Genomic DNA, 22,999 nt, shown 5'->3' on the forward strand with positions numbered 1-22,999 from the left:
AAAAAAATAAAATAAATAAAAAACATAATATACCGAAACCTAACTGAACGATAAAAATATATACGAAATATTATAAAAAATGTAATACAAAAAAATAATATTTAAAACGAAAAATATGTAAAAAAAAGTATATATATAAAAGATATAAAAAAATATGATATGAAAAATAAAATAAATAATAAATATGAAATAAAAATACATATACCATATAATGAAAAATATATAATTATCAAAATATAAAAATAAATTTTTAATATTTTTATATATATATCAATATAAAAAAAATATAAAACAAAACTATGTACAATGGAATTTAAGAATAAAAACTGTTTTGTAGAAAAATCAGTGTATTATTAATTTGAGTTGTGTTATATGACTTACATTGGACCCGGTTAACTTAAATTTTAAACGCAAAATCAATAAAAAAAAAGATCAATAAAAACAAACTATATAAAAAGATTTCTAATAATACAAAAAAATATTAAAAAATAATTAGAAAAAATAAAAAAAATAATTAAAAAAAACATAATAAATAAAAATAATAAAAATAATGACATAAAACATAATAAATAAAAAATTATGTCTAAAAACTTATAAGATAATCAAATAAAAAAAATATATAAAAAATGATACAAAAAAAATATAATATAAAAAAATTTTGAAAAAAAATATGAAAAAAAATGATGTGAAAAATAATTATAAAAATTAATAAAATATGTGAAAAAGAGCGATGTGAAAAATAACAATAAAAATAAATAAATTTAAAAAAAATATAAAAAAGTAATTACATTGCATGCCATATATCTGCATTAGATTAAACTATGAAATCCTGTTTAACCAAGTTGAACTATATTTTAGAGTAACATAGATATAATAGATAATTTTATAAGCTACTAACATTGAATAAACTCAAACTTGCATTATTGATGAAATCTAAGTGCTCCTTCAAATTTACCACTCAAACTGTATATTATTGGCCTTGCCTTTATGCACATTCAATTGTGTGCGGTTATAAAAATAATTTCACTGATTGACTGACGTTCTGCACATCAATAAAACTCATAAATAGCCAATCAGCAATGTTTAGGTTAAAGGTTGAAACAAATCTCTGCGCTACATATCATAGCCATAATATCTCATTACCCGCACAACTACTCGTAGAGGTTCTCTACTGCTCGAGCATCCTTCGCATTCGGCATTCGCAATAAAGCAGAGACTCGACGAATATGTGCCACTATAAACCTTAATGCCAACGTTAACATTTACGTTGCGTTACGTTACGTTAACGTAATCGCAAAGGCCAGAAAGCAAAGAAATACAAAAAAGAGAATAATTAGCCTTTGATTACCTAGCAGCATCGTTTCACGTCGTTAATTTACTCCTTGGCCTATTTGCGGCCGCATTATGTTGGCTATAAAATCCTTTGAGTTACTGTTACCGCACGTTAATTGAACTGGCGGCGAACAAAAAAACTGCAAAGCATTCTCTGCTTGATCGTTCACGGATTCTTCTTATTGCAGATACATTAATTTTTTTTATTTTCATTACTCTATATTTCCGTACATAATGTAATTTTTATACATTAATTTAGCTAATTTCTTCAGTAATAAACTGAACTACTTTCCGCTGCTGACGTTGCATTTTTCCCAACTCCTGATTTCAAATAATTTCTCTGCCTTCACTATTAATACATTTGCACTAACAAGCAATTCATAGGAAATAAAATTGATTATTAGATACATTAACTTGCCGCTAATTAATAATTTAAGCCCTTATGATACCTTGTTAATGTTAATATTGAAAAGTAATTGATTGCATTTCATTCCGTATTAGCCAGCCAGCCAAGTGAGGAAAATGCGATTGATTATCGCACATTGTTAGAATTATATATAAATGAGGATATATTTATCCTCTGTACGTATGTAAAACAACTTTCTTCATGAGTAAAAAAATCAATCAATATGATAGAAGCACTAAAAATTTAATAGTTTTTTCATAAATTTTTATAGTCGTCATCATCACTTCGAAGTATAAAAACGAAAGACTAAAGTTTGACATTCTAATTCCCACAGAAAACTCATTTGAAATTTTGTCTTTAGCAATAGAGATTCAGTAAATAAAATTTATGCTACAGTTTTTTTAAAGATGCTTATCTTTCACCTTAGCATCTTGGCATCTTTACATGGTCATTTACGTGGACATCCTTACCCCATACATAACTCATTTTAATTCTGATTATCACATATGTTACCTATCACAATATTTTATACATAATATATTATCGTAATGATAGTAATAATAACAGGACCGGTTAATATATTACGTCTTCCAAAGTAAACTCCAGTTAGCAGATAACTGGAGGTTTGAACACACAAATAAACAAATTCAGACTTAAAGCCTATATTTCAAATCTATTCAGGTATTGTTTTAGGTATTACAAACCCGTACTATGTATTAGGTTTTTTTTTTTTTTTTTTTTTTTTTTAAATTGTTTTATTATTATATATGATTTTAAAGAACAATAAATAAAACAAAACAAGACATAAAGCAACTAGTTATTAGATAACTAACAAGCAATTTAAATTTAAATAGATTAGGCGATTCCACGCAATAATAAATTAATTGTACTATATTTCAATGATTTAAGCCCAAAGATCGCACGGCTTTCGGCGCTTTAGACGGCGTATTGGCTCAGTTGTCGCTAGTAAATGCGCCTCAGCATTTATGTGACAACTAAGTCTATCTTGGTGTGATTTGGCTTTGGTATGAATTTCTTCCTGTACTGTTGTCACTCCAAGGTCACGATGTAAGTCAGAATTTCTCACGTACCATGGCGCGTTTGTTACACTCCGTAGCATGAAATTTTGGAATCTTTGGATGATGGAAATTTGTGTTCTGCTTGCGCAACCCCATAGCTGTATTCCATATGTCCAGATTGGCTGGAGCATTTGTTTGTATAATACAAGTTTATTGAAAAGCGATAGTTTTGATTTTTTGCCGATTAACCATTTCAACGATTTGAATTTAAGATCTAATTCACTTCTTTTCTTTTTTATGTGCTCGCTCCATCTTAGTTTAGCGTCCAAAGTCATACCCAAGTATTTCGCAGTATTCGCGTGAGGGATTTGTGCTTCATCGATGTAGACAGGTATATGACTGATGTTTCGATTTGTGAAATTTACATGCACTGATTTTTCTTTATTCAGATTAATTTTCCATTTTTTTGTCCAAGCAATTATACTGTCCATACTATTTTGCAAATTATTAGCTGCTATTACTGCGCTTTCTCCAACTGCAAGGACTGCAGTATCATCAGCAAAAGTTGCTGTGAACGTTGTTGCACTCGTTGGCAAGTCGTGTGTATAAATCAGATATAAGAGAGGACCCAAGACACTACCTTGCGGAACTCCAGCGTTAATTTTATGCAGTTTACTATAGGTATCACCGTGCTTTACTCGAAAGTAACGATCAGATAAGTAAGAGGAGATTATGTCATAATACTCCGTTGGGAGAATATTTTTTACTTTGGTAAGCAATCCGGAGTGCCAGACTTTATCGAAAGCCTGCGATGTATTAGGTGGATATATACCCTGCTCTTCTAGATAGCACTTAAAATATTTCAACAGTTAGGTTTTTGATCATCTCGCAAGGTAATAATTTTTTCTAAAAAAGCCAATATTAACATTGCTATAGATATAGTTAACACATATAGAAAAAAAACTAATGAATCTATCAACGTTTCGCAAGTTCCTTGAGTAGTATGAAAATAAAAACAATTGTCATCATCTAGAGCCCAAAAATATTTCTATTATATATTATATCACCTTTATAAGTATATGTGTAGTAGAAGAAGTGGACTCTTCATCTTACGAGAGAGATTTCGAGATACGGTAGAGAGCGCATTAGAATATTCATTAAAGCGATCTAAATTGCAATATTAATAAATTCCTACTATTACAAAACCATATAAGGTAGAAGTATCTTCTTATCTATTTATATCTGACATAAATAAAAGTTCAAGTTTGGAAAATAGGTGTATGTTAACATCTTTGCCGTAGTACAGTAGTTTGCAAAAAAAAAAATCAATAAAAAAAGAACTAGATTGGACAATATTTCCTACAAACGATTTACCAGAAGGGAAATTAATAAAAATTGTTTTTAAAAAATCGGAAAAATATTTTTCTTAGTTATTATAAATAATACAAATTAATTTCTAAAATTCATTATTTTTTTAGTTTTTTTCAGATAGTATACAACTACTACTCGCCTTCGTTCAAATTTTGATTTGAGATTTTGACAAAAACCCACCGGGCAGTTATAATACAGGGAAAGCCAGGTGGTAGGTAAATCATTATTATATATGAAAATAATGTTTAAAAATTAAATAAAAAAATCGGTGTTCCTTGACAATATTTTCGTAATCCCGTGAAATATTAGGAAAGCTGTTTATATATTGGATATATAAAGTTATTATAATATTTACTGAAATTCACTGTTATTGGGTATTAGTTATACTAAATCAGTAATGATAATTTTATTTCTGAATGCCACCACTCATTCCCATTCACCACGTTTAACAAGTTTATATACTTAAAAGATATTACACTTAAGTTCATTGAAGTTTTTAATGCCAATAAACTACTCAAATACACAAGTTCTAAGTTATAGATATTAAGGAACGTTCTTTTAATTTTCAGTCACGGCAAAAATGGGGTTATGCAAATATTGCAATAAAAACTTTGATGAAAATCTATTGGCTAAGCACGAATCAGTTTGCGCTAACTAAAGCACTGTAACGAGAAAAATTTTTGCCCCGTCAAAATCTCGGATTAATATTGTGGAAAGCTTAATGCGCAATGCTGTACATTCCAAATCGGAGTCTTGTAACAACTGGCGAGCACTTCTCGCAAATGTTGAAGAAGCAAGAACGGTCCAATCATTCACACCTTGGGGAAGTGCTGAAAACCATCACACAAGGACATATCCAAAACGCATATTCCATTTTGCGAGAGCGCAGTATTTGCACCTGCCACCGAAAAAGGTACAAAAAAATTTGAAGTAGGTTTCGATTCCAAGAAGTGCCAGTGAAGTGATTCTAAATGGTTCCGGCCCAGACGCAGATATTTGATCAAAACTATATAAAAAAGTACACATAATCTAAACTATGATTAATGTATATATACCAGTGACATGATAAAAGATTAAATATTAAAATATGTGCAGATGTGCTTTATCCTTTAGTAAAAGGTAAAAATAGTTATTACATATTGCAATCCCGCAAAATTGGTAACTACTTTTAATAATTATTTTTTTTAGTGTATATAACATATTATTAAGGATCATGAAATAACCATAGCTTAAAATGTACATGGTAGAATCATATAACATATATACAAGTGGTAATAATTAATATTTTGCCAGAAAAATAAAAAATTCTAAAAAAATTAATTCCACTATAAAAAATAAATATATATACACCAAAAAAAAAAATGAAGCGTTACTTTCTAGTAAGTAGAAATTGCCATTGTATTTATCATATTAAGTAATATAAATTCATTAATATTTAAGTTAATTAATTTTATTTTCAGTATACATAATATAACAAGTCCAAATATAAAATTAGAAGTGAAATAGAAATACTTAAACATATATATTTAAAAAAAATGTTGCTTAATTAAAGAGGTAAGAATTGTATTCAAATTTCTGAAATTGATTACAATTGGACCGATCTTTTTTAGTTGATCAATCTTAATCACATGGATGACTTGATTTTTGAAATTGATTACAATTGGACCGATCTTTTTTAGTTGATCAATCTTAATCACATGGATGACTTGATTTCTGAAATTGATTACAATTGGACCGATCTTTTTCAGTTGATCAATCTTAATCAAATGAATGACTTGATTTCTGGAATTGATTACAATTGGACCGATCCTTTTTAGTTGATCAATCTTAATCACATGGATGACTTAAATACTATAAGTAATAAGTATTGCCTTGTATCTATAGCAAGAAAATGGTAAAGTAGAGGCACTACTTAACAAAAAAGGTATTAAGAATTATTTTGGTATCTATAAAATTAATTATAACTTTAACAATCTTTTTAGTTGATCAACCAAAAACTGGTGCTCTTATAAGCTCGCACAAACAACTAGCTTACTATGAGTGGTAAACTAGAGGGAACTACTCTATAAACTGGAAATTAAAATTTACAGTTCTAAAACGTTTTCTACAGAGGTAAATATTTTTAAAAAATCTTCAATATTGCTGTCAATTTATTTTTTTTCAGAGTTTGCGAATGCTAAAGAGTGACTCAAACGTTCTTTATTATTAAAAGTAAGAGTTTTTATTTTAATTTATAAATTGATAAAAAAATTTGATCATATTTATTTCAGAGTTTTTATAAGAAAAATTATGAGTACGAATTAACAAAACTAATTCCACTAATCGGATAATATAAAGACCGCTACTTATATGAGGTCATATACTATTATATTAAAGTATGAAAAACTTTATTAAATTTATAAATTGATAAAAATTATAAATCATTTTTTTTTTTAGTGTAAATAGTAATGAGTATAATTTATAAGACCACTGCTTGCGATAAATTCATCAATGGACTTTTTGATTGTTGAAAATCTATTCCACTAATTGAATAATTTATAAGACCACTGCTTATATATATAAGATCACTATATGAGGTAAAAAAACATAAAATTTATATTACAATACAATAATAAAATTTATATTATAATATAATACATTTATATGTAATTTGTAAAATTGATTTCTATTTAAGTGCATATAATTGAAAAAATTTTTTTACGTTTTATAATAAACGTCAAATTTTAAAATGGATTTTTTTATTGTTGAAAACCTATCCAATACTTAAATGGGACCAAAAATAATTAAAAGTGAGAATTATTATTGTATTTTAAAATTGATCAAATAAACTTTATTTTATTTTTACAGTGTATATAATGAAAAAATATGCGAGTACAATATAATATTTAATGAATCTTTCATCTATGATTTAATTAATAATAGTTCATTCCACGAGTTAGATCACTGCTTTCTATACTTATAAAAATATATAAAAATCCCGGACGTGTCTTTTTATTGTTTGAAGTCCTATGCTAACTAATAGGCTTCAAAGGTGATAACTTTTTATTTTCTCTTACCAGCGATGTCTTACCGGATGTGTTTAATAAATGATTGCGGAGACTATGCTAATTAGGTCCCGATGATGATTAAAAATTCTCTTTAGGAATTGTCATTACCCCAATATTTTTTTTTATGAATCTACCGAGATATTGTGCATGATTAACTGGATTAATTGTTAACTGGGCTCGAAGAAGAACCATTTCCTACCAGTGGTAACTATCTACAGTTAAAAACACAAACTATATTATATATATATGTATATTATAATATTACACATTATAGCAACTAAACTGGTATGAGTACTATAATTTTGGAATCGGAATCGACAATAAAGGTGGTAGGTGCGTTAATGTCAAATACTGTCAAAATGTGCTAAAGGAATTCTCGTGAAGGTTTGTAAATATATCAAACAATATTATTATATATATAAGTATATATATTATTATAATATTATACATTATAGCAATCAAACTGGTATTAGTACTAGAAATTTAGAATTGGAATCGACAATGAAATGTGCTAAAGCAAGTCCTATAGAAATGTGTGGATGTATTTACTAAAATAAATACCCAAAACTCGAAGAACAACAAATTAAATATTTGTTAAAATAATGTACCAGTTCAAATGAAATAACTATTTGGGTTGTGCAAAATTAATAGTAAACAATAAATTTTTCAAGCAATATATATGTTCTTCATTTTATAAAATAAAAAGCATTCTTATAACTAGGAAATCATTAGCTGTATATCATATATCATTTTTTAGTAAGCAACAGAAATTGCAAATTTATTTAAAACAGAGTTTTAAATAATCGAAATATGCTGACGTCCGGGAGGCAGATTTGTAAGCCTTTCGTTTGACGCTATAAGAGGTGTGACAATCATACCATATCAGGTTGGGTCCTAAGCAGGGCTCATTGATTTTGATGCACGATGCTTAATGGTCGACAACGGTCTCAAACAATACTTTCTAGAACTGATCGTTATAATTAGTTAATGGTTCAGTTTTCTTTATGAGAATATTTTTAAAACAACGCTGAATGCAGTTAAATTCGTCGTTCAGTTCTGAACTACTTAAAGTAGTCTAGACAATACTTTTTTATGATTTTAATGGAGAGAAATTATATATTTCTTATGATCTAAACATGATCTAATGATTTCCTTAGATGATGATCAACTAGATCATTAATTTCATTTTCACGAAATTAAGTTAATTTCAAAGGTGTTCATACTGCCCCAAAATCATATGTGTTTTATTTACAAATCGAATGTTAAAAATTAAATGCCCCAAACACACTTACATACGTATAATAGAGTTGAGGGATTCGTTAGCGTCTAAAGTGCTGGAAATTGTGTGATGTACTTCTGACAACTGAACCATACGTGTCATATTTTTTATACTACATTTTTTTTATCTATTTGGTATATAATGGTATTTTCAAGTCATTTACAAATCATGCTTAAGGTCTATTCAAATATGCTTTCAATTTATATATATGTAAATGATGCATTTATTGATAAGTAACAGCACTATTAGCAGCAAATGTTCTTAAAATTTCATATTTTTCAGTTAGTATATTCGCATTTTAAATGAGTTAAGAGACAAGTTCCAAAACACGGCATACAAAATACTACAAAGTTGCTGATTTTTAAGATAAGAATGTAAACGAATAGAAAAATATGGTGCCATACTTAGTCAAAAGCTTTCCATTTTCAATTTATTTAACTTCGAGTAATCTCTTATGCGTTCCTTCCTTTTGATCACAGATAATAGTTGACATTTTACGAAGCAATTAATTGAGTTGTATTTATATTGGTTACCAATGTATTCGTCTTTGGCTATCTAGATTCACCATCTAAGTCATAATCCAGGTTGTCATTGTTAGCTGATATAAAATATAAAAAAAATATCTTCAGCTATACCTCTTCACCCTCTTGGCATGGGCCTCTCTACGCTAGTATAGAGTTAGTTTCTGACCTAAAAACTTGTCAATATTTTTATCTTTAACTTCAACGAATTGTTTGTCGGAATAAATGGAGGTCCTCTTGGCACGATCGTTTCTATGCTAGTGTAGAGTTAATTTCTGTTCGAACTTAAAAACTTGTCAACAATCTTATTTCTGACTTCAACGAGTTTTTTATCAGAATAAAAGGAGGTGTTATGAATAAAAAATTCTGAAGAAAATGAATTTTTCTTACTTTCAATCCGTTAATTGTTATTTGTATAAACAACGTCGCTAGATGTGACGATCACTTCTATATAGAATTCGTGTATAACGCTTAATGTATTAAGACCAAAACTATCTTCATATATCTGTCTTCAAACTATATCTTCATATAACATGGAGGAAAAAGGTGATTAGAATATAAAAATTTAATTTATTCTCTCAATAAATACATCTCATCTATACATCTCAATAAATGACATTCCATAACTTTCACAAATCCTTTTTATATAAGATGTAATAGTAAGAATAGATACATATGTTTTAGTATGTTTATATGCGTATTTATAAATATCAAAAATTACGATATGTTTTTATATTTAGTTCTTTTTAGATTTTTACATAACGAAACATATTTATATATGTTTGAAGTTATTTTCAACTTTAATGGCATGTCCGGAGAAAATATTTTTACAGAAAGATATATTCACTTTTATATATCAAAGACAATATATAAAAGTGAATAATATACAATCATAGAAGAAAATCGCAGAAAATTGTAACTATTAAAAACAATAAAATGTCGTTATTCAAGTGCTTCCTGTTTCCGGTAGATTGCATCCTTTACACAGTTCTTTGTGGTAAGTATGACTGGATTGTATATATCCGGATTATTGCTGTCAGTCTTGATGTACGCCGTCGTCGTCATATTGTCAATTGTTTCAGTGAACTTTATTGTATCTTCACAATGTTGATTAACATAAATTTTTACTTGTATATGTGCTTGAGTTTCATGAAGCTTGAGTGTGTGTATATCTTTTCTGTATTTGCATCATCAAATATGCTTGATTGTCACAAAAACTCTTTTGGACATATATTTATTGTTTTCTGAAAGAAAAATATTTACCAATTTATTCAATTAATTTTTTAATTATAATAAGGAATATGAATGAATACAATGTCAAGAAAGTTAAACCATGGGAACTGCATTTTCATTTATAGCTAAGGATAGTTAGGGCTAGTTTTAAAGGAAGTTTTAAGTCATACATAGGATAAGTTTAGAACCATTATTTGGTCGGCTGAAATTCGGAACTTTTATTTAATTGGCTTTAAAGACAAAAATTAGGAAACTTTTAACAACATAAGTAAAAAGCAGAGTAATAATTTTTTATTGAATAAAATACAAAAAAGTATAGAAATATATTTATTTTAATAAATAAGATTAAATTTCTAAAATGTTGGTTTTTTAGTTTTTTTTTTCTTTTATAATTGAGTTTACCCATCGTCAACCATTCTATTGTTGGGTAAAGTAAGAAAGTTGGGTGTGGGCGTTTCCTTGTCGTCAGATAACAATGAGACACCAGTATGATCATTTGTATAGCAAAGCTTATAATAATATTTGATAAACCTTCAATTGTTCAAACACAAATATTTCAGATTGATTCTGCATTTAAATTTTTCGTACTTTTCTTTTGACAAGTGATTTCTAAATAATCCTTAAGTGCTCGTTATTATCACTAAAAACTCAATAGTCTCAAATTAAGCCGTAAATGTTCATTTTTGTTCTCTCCACGTATCTCGAATAATATTGAAAATTATTTCGTTTTGCAACAATCTTTATTGCATGCATTTTCGTAAGAATTGTGTAGTACTTTATAGGTAGATATGCCTACCTAAAATGTTACTCATCTGCACTGTTTCAGTTCAACACTCGCTAGAAAGCATTTATTCACTTAAGGGTCTCCTTTTCTATTAACAGTTTCATTAGAATGGCAAATTGGTTTGCGATCCGAACTAAGGTATGTGGTATCAAAACGAGCCCATATTACGAACCTTAGCAAACTAGCACTGAAGAACTGCAAATATTTTAATACAAAAGAAATAAAATTTCTTGGTATGTTAAGGACTCTGGTATTTCTACTTATATGAAGGTTGGTGCATTCTAACTTTTCAGCGAAATAAAGTGTAGTTTCTAAAGGTCTTTAGCTGCATTTTGATATTCACTCTAAACGAAGTGATGCTACAATAAAGCATGTGATTATCAGATTTTCTCAGCATGGATCAATGGAGGCACATACAGTGGATGTACTAATTGTGCTAACTGCCATTAAATCCGTTAAATGACAATTTACTATATTATATAAATATATAATATATGTCTAGCATCTTAATAAATTGATATAAGTAATAGCAGATTACTTATATAAATTGATATAAGTAATAGATTGCAATGTATTAGATTGGCTACTTTTAGTACTGCCCTACTCTTCCTAGATATTAGTGTTTGTACTGTATTATGCAAATATTAAAAATCCTATATATTCTTATAAATATAAAAATTCAATAAAATTAAATTTTTCAATTTTGAACTGAAATTTATGGATCAATTGAAAGGGTCAGTGCGGAAAGTGAAAGAATAATTTTTTAAAATTGACAAGCTCTATTTTAATATTTCGCATATCTGCACAGCTCACTTTTTGCAGCATTAAATTCGGTTCGGTTGTAGCTCATTGCATCATTTATAATACAAAATGGAAAAAAGGAAGAAAAAATTGTATTTCAGTATATCTAAACTATAAATAATCCTGTCCATTTATTGTCCTAAGATGATTAATGATGTGTATTTTATACAAACAGAAAAAGAGCATTTTCCTAAGCATAAAAAATGAAATGATTTTCACAAACGCCACGCTCATCATTTGCCAATAATAGAGACTTAATCTATTTTCAATACATAAAATTTCAGCAGCTTTTTTGTTTTTATCCTTGTCCAAATGAGGATTTTATCGAGCCGAATTCTTCTGACTGTTTTGCATTATTTTATTTTATTTTATTTTATTTTTTTTGCTTTTGCTTTTGTTTTTGTATTTCTATTTTGATATTTTGTTTTGTGAAATTATTCATTTTCAATATTTATGTAAATTAAGCGATACTGAGACTAACAAAATGTGGTCCCCGTCCCAAAAGGCTGCTACTACTGCTGAGCTATCCACATAGATACAACACTCATACGCACCAGTGGGTAGTTCCGCCTGTAGATACTCGTACATTTATTTAAGTGTTAGATGCAAAATGTTTTGTTTCAGATTTGCCAACTTTGTTGGTAAAAATTTTCAATTTTTTAAAATCATTCACTTTTTTTTGTTGCTGCCAGATTCAACCAGTTTCGATCTTGTAATAGTTTACCAACGAAATGGAAATTTAATTGCTTCCACTAGGGCTGCCTACTGCTGCTGTTGCTGTTGCTACTTCTGCTGCTATTGTTGTTGCTATTTATGTGGCACTTGTTTTTGATTGGAGGCACACTGCAACACTGCAACACTGCAACAGTGCAACACTGCAACAACAACAACCGCAACGGCATAGAAGCAATGAAATTCAATATTGAAAATATGAGAAAATAAATGAAGGTGGTTTTTCAGCTTATAATCTACTGTACTAGCTACTGTAAGTGCTGCTCCTACTGCTGCTCCTGCTACTGTTGCCATCAATACATTTTCCGGAGTATTGTAGTGTTTTCAAAGGTTTTCCATAGTTGGTTTGTGTCTGTGTTTGTACTGTCCCATAAACCACGACCTCCATACATACAAACATAGATTCAATCTTGCTAAACAAACACGAAGCATATGTTTCTGCTACTGTTATTACTGCCGAATCTGTTGTTACTGTTACCGCTACTGTTGTTGCTATTGCTATTGCTGTTGCTGTCGCTGTTGCTGTTGCTGTTGCTGTTGCTTTGCTGACAGTGGCAGCACACATTTCATGGCCGTTGCAGTTAATGTTGTTGGTCAGTTAAACTGCTGGTCCTGTTAGGATTGCGGCCGTAGCTGAACATTTTTTGGAAAATGGCTGCTCCCTGTTAGTTTTCCTTTTGTATTCTTTACGTTTGCTATTTTCTTTTTTTCCTCGATTATTTTCATGTCCGCCGGCGTTTAATTTTTGTTGGAAATTGTTGGTCTTACTATTATATTAGTATTGAATGAAGCAGCTTAGCAGTATGAGAATCATTAAAATTCTATACAATTATGCTATACAATTTTTATTTTGCAATTACGGATATTGTTTTCGTATTTCAGGCACACACAGCCGACCACTCAAGTAGTCATTCGATTCTTGAAATCAATCCAAGTTGCAAAGATTATTGGATGTGTACGACTACGTACTTCGTCTCTATTATATTGTATTATAATGTATAATTTATGTTATTGGAAAATCTTTTATTTGGAAATAACTTATATTAATAGTGAATTAAAAACATCTAACCGGGTTAATATACAGCACCACATTTTGATTATTCATGGCACAAAAGGGTGTTATAGGAATAATCCACAAAAAAATATAATACAAAAAAATACACTTACTTATGTATATATGAACGTAAGTATAAATATTAATTTAAAAAACAAAATAGAGAATATATTCATATAATTTATTTATATATTGTTATTTTTGAATTAAGCATATACTCGTTTTTTTTTTCTTCAATTTTTAAAATAATTCCCCTCAGGAAGTTACCGGAAATCAGGCTTTTAAGTAAATATTGAACTTGTGTAGACGTAGGTTTAAATATTATTTTTATGTGAAAAAAATTGTAATATAAAATTAAAATGCATTATTTTTACTTAAGGTTATTTTCAAATCTAACACACACCCCTTCGACCATTATTATTTATTATTTTCGGATTCAGTCAATTTAAGGTGTAACAGCATTTCAGGCTTTTGAAGAAATATCAAGTTTTTTATTCAAAAATTTAAATCAAAACTCAACTTCAAAGTGCTAATTAATTTTTCAGAATATTATAGATAAGAATAATATTTAAATTATCAAAAACTAATACGTGCCTAAAATATTTTTAAGGATTGCCTAAAAATAATCATATTTTTATAAAATAAATCCAATAAGATCATGAGCAAGAGCGAGTCTTTAATAATAATTTTAACTCACTCTTACTAACGATTGCTCAGTTTATAGATTCTATTTCTGTTGTGACTTTACTGGAGGATCCATAAACTAGTCCATTATGGTAGATATTACCTCTTCGGCTGATCAAAATCATGTTGCACAAAAGTGTTGTTTCAGATCTAAAAAAATCAGAAATCAAAGAGAGAAAGAAAGTGAGAATCAGAACGAGAAAGAAAGAGGTAGAAACAGAGAGAGAGATGGAGAGAGTGGATAATAGCTGCACCTAGGGCCATATTAGTTCATATATTTCGGACTATGATGAAAATGCATTTTATGTCACATCAGTATTGCCAATTTCATAATTTTACTACTTTTTGGTTATGCTTAAATTTTAATATTCCTGCATAATATACGCCACATACGCTTTTCCTTAAAATCGGAAAATATGGTAATTAGATTAATAGCAGTTTATAAAATAGGATGTGTTCCTTCCTGACTTTTTTTTAACGTATTAAAATTGTAGCAATTTGCTCCTAAAAGGAGTCCAATAATAAATTGACATTTATTATTGGACTACACTGCTCCGCCTGAGTGATGAGGCACAGGTAGCCCGGCTTTGAACCAATTTATTGTTTCTTCTCCGACTCTCAGTTTCATAATTTGCATTAAAAACAATAACAATTTCACTCGTGCCATGCCCGTGACACTCTACATGCCCGTGGCTCTCTAGTGATTAAGTTGGTTGTTGCAACTATTCGTTATTTAACTCACAGATTTAAGCAATGGTTTTTTGAATTGTTTAAGCAGATGTATTGTCTTGATGAAAAATTGATTTTTAAACCAAGTCTACTTTCATGAATAAATATTTGAGTTTCTCATTTTGCTATTTAAAGGTATTTCAAAAACTAATGTCATCTTATTATATAGTAATAGTCCCTTAATAATAAATAAACAACTGTATAAGTAAAATCCTTCGATACAATCCAAGTGGAACGTGCTTAAGTCTTTCAATCTCTTTGTCTCTGACTATGTGCCTGGCTATTATTTATTAAGAAGGAAAGTATTTAAATCAGAAGATATATACCTTTATTTTGAAGAACTGGACATATCATAGTAATCGAAAATAAACGAACCCTTATAATTGCAAAAGTCAAAATTGAAAAAATTTATTTAGCGAAATACTACTCTCTGTGAAACAAGTAGTGTATTTTTTTAAAGTAATATTTATATAAATTTGATTTTGACATTAAGTATTGTAAAATTTCTCAATATCAAATTACATGTATTTTTAATTTAATATGTTTCAGTTATTTTTTTTTTCGTCTCGACATAGTTTCGAAAAATTTCTAAATTCAAAATTTTCAGAATTGTCAAAAATTGTCGAAATTTTCTTGTTGATTTGCATCCATCTCCGGTAACATTTTGGTTTCAGTATGGCACTCCTGCAACAACTGCATACCCTCACACAAGAAGAAATAGAGGGTTATTTCTTTCAAGCAAATTTCGGTAGACTGATGTTAGCGTTACCATCAGACTTGCCTTTGTCCAAAACTGTGGCGGTCATTTCAATGTGCGTAGAGCCAAATATGCGTGAGGTAAATCTTTTTCGTCTGCAAGGACAGGCTGCCTTTCGTTTGAATGGAACTAGTTGTAGAGAATTGGATGTGAGGTTGTTTCTACAGCTAGACCGCTACAATGCTGTTGATGTGTACGTTACAGATAGAGTTTTGACACCAGCACAGATATTAGATGCAGCATTGGATATGGCTTCTCGCGCACAATAAAAAGGTTATTATTGATATATTGTATTTGACTATTTTTTAGAAACTAATAATTTTTCCAATTTTTGACATTTCTAGCTAAGTCGAAATGTGAGGGATGTGAAAAGGTGTCACTGGAGAGAAGCATGCGTAACTCGTGGCCCTAAAAATTAAAAGGATGTTGGATGAACCACCTGGGAAAAGCGCAAGACACTTTCTTAAGGCTGTATGACTTACAGGAGAAGACAAAACTTTGGACTACAAACTGTTTTTTAATTTATATTTTGGACAACAAATAAATAGACGACATAAAAATATATATGAGTTTCATTAAAAAAAAAAATATAACATATATATATATACGGTATAAACGAATTCATAATGTTCTTTTACCAATTGAAAAGAATTGCTCAGCTTTATTATATAAGGATATGTGGATTTAATGTGATTTTTATTATCTATCGAAAGAGCACTTGGTTTATAAACATTTGCATTTTCTTTTCGATTGTAGTGATATTCTTCTATGTGACTTCTATAAAATCGAATTGCCTTTATGTTCGAATCGAATATGCGAATTTTTGTAGAAGTGCATATATGGCTGCGGTTCCATACCTTTTTACGTTGAATGAAATTATATTGTATGTATCAGGTACTAAATCATTGAATATAATATATATTTATATATATATATATTATTATATTATATATTATTATATTAAATATTATATATTAATAGTATAAATTTTTATAGGAATCGTTTAATAAAAATATTAATTTTGTGATTGTTGTTGTATGGTGCAAAATTTGTATGGCAGCTCTGGTTGTACAGAACAAGAAAATGACGATAAGCGCGGATGACGGATGTTTTTGGTTTATGAAAATGAAATCTGTAAGATACGAAAAGATTAAATACATTTTATTCTATTCCAATATTATTAAATGCTTTCATATTTATAAGCATAACATTAATATACGCAAAGATTTCTAAAACTTATTAAATTTTTTTCGATTAAGTCAGTATCTTAGTCGTGTTATTTAATATCCGATTCTGATTCTATTGATAACTTATCACACAAATATTAAATAATTATTTTTTCACTTTATTTGTGATTTAAATATTGATTCATATATTCCAAATAAAAAATAGTTGAAAATCCTTACTGAGCGGAATATGTAGGATAATCAGTAGAAATCACTAAAAGAGAAAAAAATGGGAATGAGAAAAAAAAAAATTCACTCAAGTGATTTTTGCTGAGGAAATGTGTAAACATTCAGCAAAACCAATTACGTTGGGTGGATGCCACCTTTCGTGCATTTGTGATTTTTCGGATGCTTCGATAGTTTTTGCTGAGCCTTTAACCCAATTTAGAACTGCAGCAATCTCAATGGCTACTTCACTTTTTGACAGAAAATCATTTTTATCGACAAATTATTTAATCTCTTATTTTATTATTCATGCTCAGCCTGGTATGGGCCCTTTCCACGGTTTGACCTTTCTTCCACGGCTACTCAAAATGGCATCGCTGGGTTGGCATGCTTTTTGCATCGAAACTCAACTGTTGTGCAATTAATTTCAATCGCATTTTCACAAGTGTTTGCAATCTAAATTTAATTAGTCGCTGATTTTGTTAAAATAAGAAAAATAAATTAAAAATGCTTTTCCATTTGCAATGTTTTGATTTACTTCAATTAAGTTTATTCAAAGTAATTTCTATCTTTCTCAAGTGCTTTAACGACTTGTCCCTGACCTGACGATTACCGAACGTTGCAACTTAAAGTGTCTAATATGTCCTTTATGCTTAAAGCGAATTATAATTAAATATAATTATAATTAATTATAAAATTAAGAAATTATCTCGTTTTTAAAGGTTTTAATGCTTCTTCAGCTTTAAAGCTAAATACTAGGAAATGTATCGAATTATATACAAACTTGGAACTTTTGTCTTCGAAACTCCTGCTTTAAATGCAATGTGCAGAGAATAAGTAAACTGTTAAGTGTTGTGGCGAAAAAATAGATTTATTTATATTCTCTTCTTAATGTTCTTTTAATTTTATAGAAAATGAAATTAAAGACAGAATAGAGAATTGATGTTATAAAAAGCAGGGCAAAAAGTTACAATTTTTTGCTTTGCATATAAATCTTAACTTTTCCTTTATATCTCCGACCAAGCTCGCGGCTGAAAGTTAGTAAAAGTTTTAATAAAATTGTTCACTGGAGGTTATAGTTTTTGTCAATTTGTGTTGCAAAAATTGAAAGTTTATTTTATGTCAATTATTTTTTTTTTTGTATCTATTATTGTAATTTTATATAAAAATATAGTTTTAGCGACAGTTTTTAGATTTCATTCATGACATTTTCACACGGCATTTTAGTTGGCATAAAATCATTCAATTTATTTTAGTTTAAATAGAAGTAGTGTCATGTAAGTTAATAATCTTGAATCCACATTCACAACACCGTTTAAATTTATCTAATTTTAATATATAATTTACTATAATAATATTTTATGTACACTGCATGCAACGTATAAATACATCGTGAGTATAAGAGTATATCATCATCATCATCATCCGTGACTATACAGTCCATGTAAGACCTAACTTATTTAACAACAGTCTTCCATTCATTCTTCTTTTTTGCTTCTGTTTTCTAATTTCGTATCTTCATTTCTTATAAGTCTGCTGCACACTGTCTTTCCAACGTTTTCTTAGTGGCCCTCTTCTTCTGCTGATTCCAACTTTCGTTTTCATAAATAAAGCGGTACTCTCATATCCGACATTTTTATTACATATCTAACCCATATTAATCGCTGTTTTTTCATAAATTTGTTGACTGTGTCACCTTCAACTAGCCGTTCTAGCTCGTGGATTAATCTTATGGCGTTCTGTTTTATTATCATAAGCAATCGTTTTATATAATTGTGAAGTATAGTGATATGAAAAGCATAAACCAAAATCATGATATAGTACAATTTTGTTCTCATGGCGATATAGTCTCTATATACGACTTCAAACAAATTATTTTTAATTTAGCTTCATTAGCTGCCAACTTAACCTTAAGTAATAAATTAGCTGCCAACTTAAGGTTCTAATAAATGTGCGTAATAAGCGGCCCAGACTGGTTGTCAGGTACTCTCGCTGATATAATAGTAGTCGTGCTTTATAATAATGATTTTGCTATTATATCAACTATATTTGTTTAAAATTTCTCTATTCACATCTCTGCAAAGTAGAACAGTGCGTTTATCGATAAATGTATAATAAATATTAAGTTATAGACTATTTTTGATGGTGATAAGGTCGGTGAAATGGTCAGAATTGATGTCCGACTTTCCATAACATTAATTCGAGTACATCTTGGTAAGTGTCAAGCTTAAATTAAATTTTACGATCTAAGCGAGCTATAGTATCAGTTGGAAAGAAGAGCACAATGTAAAACTATACGTACGACGTGTTCAGAAGAGAGTAAAGCAATTGATGGATCTTTTTCGCCTGCCATACCAACAGAAGACTATCTAACAGGCAGACACACGGATCGGAAAAGACAGATTTGGACAGATCAAGATTTACACTGGATTGTACTTTAAAAGAGTAATTATAACAATAATTATGTGTTATAAATACTCGTATTGTTGATATATAATGTTGAAGTCTTATCCTTTTACAATTTATTATTACAGCTTTAAATTAATTTATTTCCAAATGAATCTCTATAACATTTTGTTGCAATTATATTGAAAAGCGATAAATGTAAGGAGAGAAGTGTTTGTAAACTGCTAAATACACTTAATATAAATACTCGTAAGGATATTGAATTCATATATGATTCCAGTCAGAATAATTTCTTCTCAATCTTATAAAAAAACATCATGTTTACATATTTCAAGATACATTGAATCCATTTCAGTATCATTTTTATTTTCCTGTCTTTAATTCGTTTTCTTGCAATGGTATTTTTAATGTTTGCTTTGTCCCTTACTCTATTTATTTTTGTTTATTATGTTACTTTTGTGTCAATAAACTTTCCGGAATTTGACTAAGCAAATATAGTTTATGTAGCCAAGGATTCGATAAGTTATAGCGCGCGTCTCGGTGCAATAACCAAAGTTGTGTTCCCTTTTATTTTTAGTTGTGAATTATAATTTCAGTTTCGAAAGCTAATGGGATTACTTTAAAGAAATAAAATCCCAATAAACATACAATAGTACGTTTTTATAACCAAAGAGTTGGGTCATAAAAGTTGAAATCAATAAAATCAGTAACTTCCATGAAAACTTGACTCTCTTTTTGTATTCGAAAACTCATAAAACCGCACTAACGTCCCTTATTTTCTTTGCATAATAAGGATTAAGAAAAAGTACAAGTTTTTAAGCTCAATTGTTGCTCATATCTTTTGTAAATTTATTTCAATAAATTTAATTTATATAATTTCATTTCAGATGAAGAGTTTACTACATTCGAATCAAAACTTTTTTTATTTTCTGAAAATTGAGATTTTGAAGAAATAAAAAGTTTGAATTTAATATCGTCACGGTTGTCGGATCGCCTGCCGACAACCGATTAGGAATTGCATATGGTCGAGACTTAACTGTTATTATTCATGGTACCTAAAAACGATGGCCGTTCTCATAATAATTGAGGTAAACTGTTATATACACTCATTTTAAATGTCGTCAGGAGTGGATATCGGGAATATCTGATGCAAGTATATACTCAGAGAGATTGAATATTAAGAAGACTGTGTGGCTTTTAGACTCGTTTAGCGTTTTCCAATTAGCCAATGAATTAAAACAGGAAATACCCTATGCGAATACAGCGAAATACTTAGGCATGACCTTAGACACTAAACTACGTTTGAAAGAGTATGGCATTCATGCTCTTTCAGTGTCATCGACACAAAATAAACAATGTTATGATAATACAACGTATTCAAAAGAAAGTACTAAGAAATAATGTAAATGCGCCCTGATACGTTTATAGTGCAGACCTACGTCGTGAGCATCCCGTCAAGGACGTCATAAAAACGTATGCTGTTGCTCATGCAACCAAAATTACCCAATATAAAAATGCAGAAGTTTTACAATTAGTCAACGGAACTGACTCAGCTCGGAGATTAAAACGTATATCTTTTGACCTCACTAAGTTATAAACCCTTAGCGTAAATATTTATAATTTAACCAACTAAAAAGTCTTGTTAATCCTAACTATATTTAGTAGTTGTATTAATAATTAAATTAATTTAAATTATAATTTTAATTAATTAATTTCGTTGTAGAATCTTGCGCTATTTATTGATTTTATTACTTGAGACATATTACCCACAAGCAAGCTATTTTCACTATACATTGCGTAAAATACACTGCAACAAAAAGAGAAAACCATCGAAAATTAAGAAAAAATTAAAATAAAAACAATGAATAAAGCAAGGATATTCCAAGTCAGCAGCAAGGTAAGTGGAGAATCAAAAAGCCTTTACCAAGTGACAGGCAACGTAGTGGGTGGGTGCTCACAGTTCAGTCGAGGTTACACAATTCGCCGTGTGGAGTGTATTTATGAAAAAATTGACTTTTTATATTTAAAGATATATATTCACCTATGCTTGCTGTTGACCGCATTCTCTTTGCCGTCTTTCCTAGTAATTGCCACCGACAAAAGAATGTTTAAAAAATTGGACTTCCTTTCTACAGAACTTTACTGTGGTCGTATTTATACGAGAATCTGCGATTTACAGTTCGAATAATAAAGAAATAGGTGAAAAAACATTTTCATTTTTCGGTGTCCAGTTGAGCAAGTGGAATTGAACTTCGAAAAGTCCTTTTGCATTTATATTATACGTTTCAAACCGCAAAAGCATTTTATTCAGATTTTTATTAAGAATCTGGCTTTTCTCCTTTGAAACCATTTTTTTTTTTGACTTGAAATAACCCACTTTTAAATACAGACAACCTTGTTGGAGTAAACAAATTATTTTTGGTTAATTTAAAATACACATCGCCTGGAAGGTTTAAATTGATTATATATGTTTACAACTATAAAAGTATTCCTTTAAGAAAGTGTATGAAGTATTAACTCCGCAATGGCCGACATTTTTTTAGCAGTAAAGGAACAATTATTATTATAAATATTGTTAGCGGATGTGACCGTCGGGTGTATTGTGCCTATAGGTCTATAAGCCCTGTTGCGTTAATAAAAAGCAGTAAAGAACCTACTTTACAGAGTTTTATTGCCTCTTTCGGAAGAATATACATCCCCAGGATGTAGAGTCGGCAGTACATGTGTGGCCGACTCTACATTCTATTCACAGAATCTACAGTTTCTATCCGTATGTATACCCATTCTCGTAAGGTGGTATTTTAGGAATGATAGTATTGCTTCGCCATACGTCGGCTTCGACTTAGCTTCGAAATTGCATGTAATCTAAAGCAGTATTTTTCTATTTTCAAATATATTGCCGCGAGAATATTGTAGATGACACAGATCTATGTATTCTGAAATGTATATCAATACTAAAAATGTAGAAAAAATTAAACATTTTGTACTTTCTGATAAAAGCACTATCATTAGAGAGTTTACTGAAGAAATACAAAACTAATTAAACGATGGGTCACACTATTAAATTGATCACAAACATGCTTTCTGATGAATAAGCTTTCTTAGACCTATCGTGTCCATAACCAACGTTTTCGTCTACTAAATATAGTATAGCTGCATTTCAATTCACTTCCGACTTTCAGTGCGCGTCCGACTCGACTGGATTACAAAAGTGACTTCCAAAAATAATACCTAGAAGGACTATTTCAATTAAATTTGGAACTCTGACTGTCACATATTGAATTGAATTCGTCCAAAAAATTGTCCTAAAAATTTGAACATTTTGATTAAGGAAGATTAACTGGAGGCGAAAGAAGTGAGCAAAGTGTTTATTATGACAGCAAAATAAAAGAAAAATGAAAGGATTGAGCATTTTGCTTGAATTGAATAAAGTTAAGGAAACCGAAAACTGAA

The 22,999-nt window shown here is 29.3% G+C and overlaps 2 long non-coding RNA genes across 2 annotated transcripts; both read left to right on the forward strand.

Moving 5' to 3' along the window:
• Window positions 1-4,236: 4,236 nt before the first annotated feature.
• On the forward strand, window positions 4,237-5,432 carry LOC119687799. The gene is made up of 3 exons (XR_005253265.1): window positions 4,237-4,339; window positions 4,698-5,247; window positions 5,317-5,432. It is a non-coding gene; the product is annotated as an uncharacterized LOC119687799 (long non-coding RNA).
• Window positions 5,433-5,633: 201 nt separating this feature from the next.
• LOC119687800 lies at window positions 5,634-7,855 on the forward strand. The gene is made up of 10 exons (XR_005253266.1): window positions 5,634-5,682; window positions 5,739-6,052; window positions 6,111-6,240; window positions 6,293-6,339; window positions 6,399-6,503; window positions 6,565-6,704; window positions 6,803-6,917; window positions 6,976-7,379; window positions 7,450-7,559; window positions 7,631-7,855. It is a non-coding gene; the product is annotated as an uncharacterized LOC119687800 (long non-coding RNA).
• Window positions 7,856-22,999: the final 15,144 nt, after the last annotated feature.

Source organism: Teleopsis dalmanni, chromosome X (genome assembly GCF_002237135.1).
Source record: "Teleopsis dalmanni isolate 2A chromosome X, ASM223713v2, whole genome shotgun sequence".
NCBI lineage: Eukaryota > Metazoa > Arthropoda > Insecta > Diptera > Diopsidae > Teleopsis > Teleopsis dalmanni.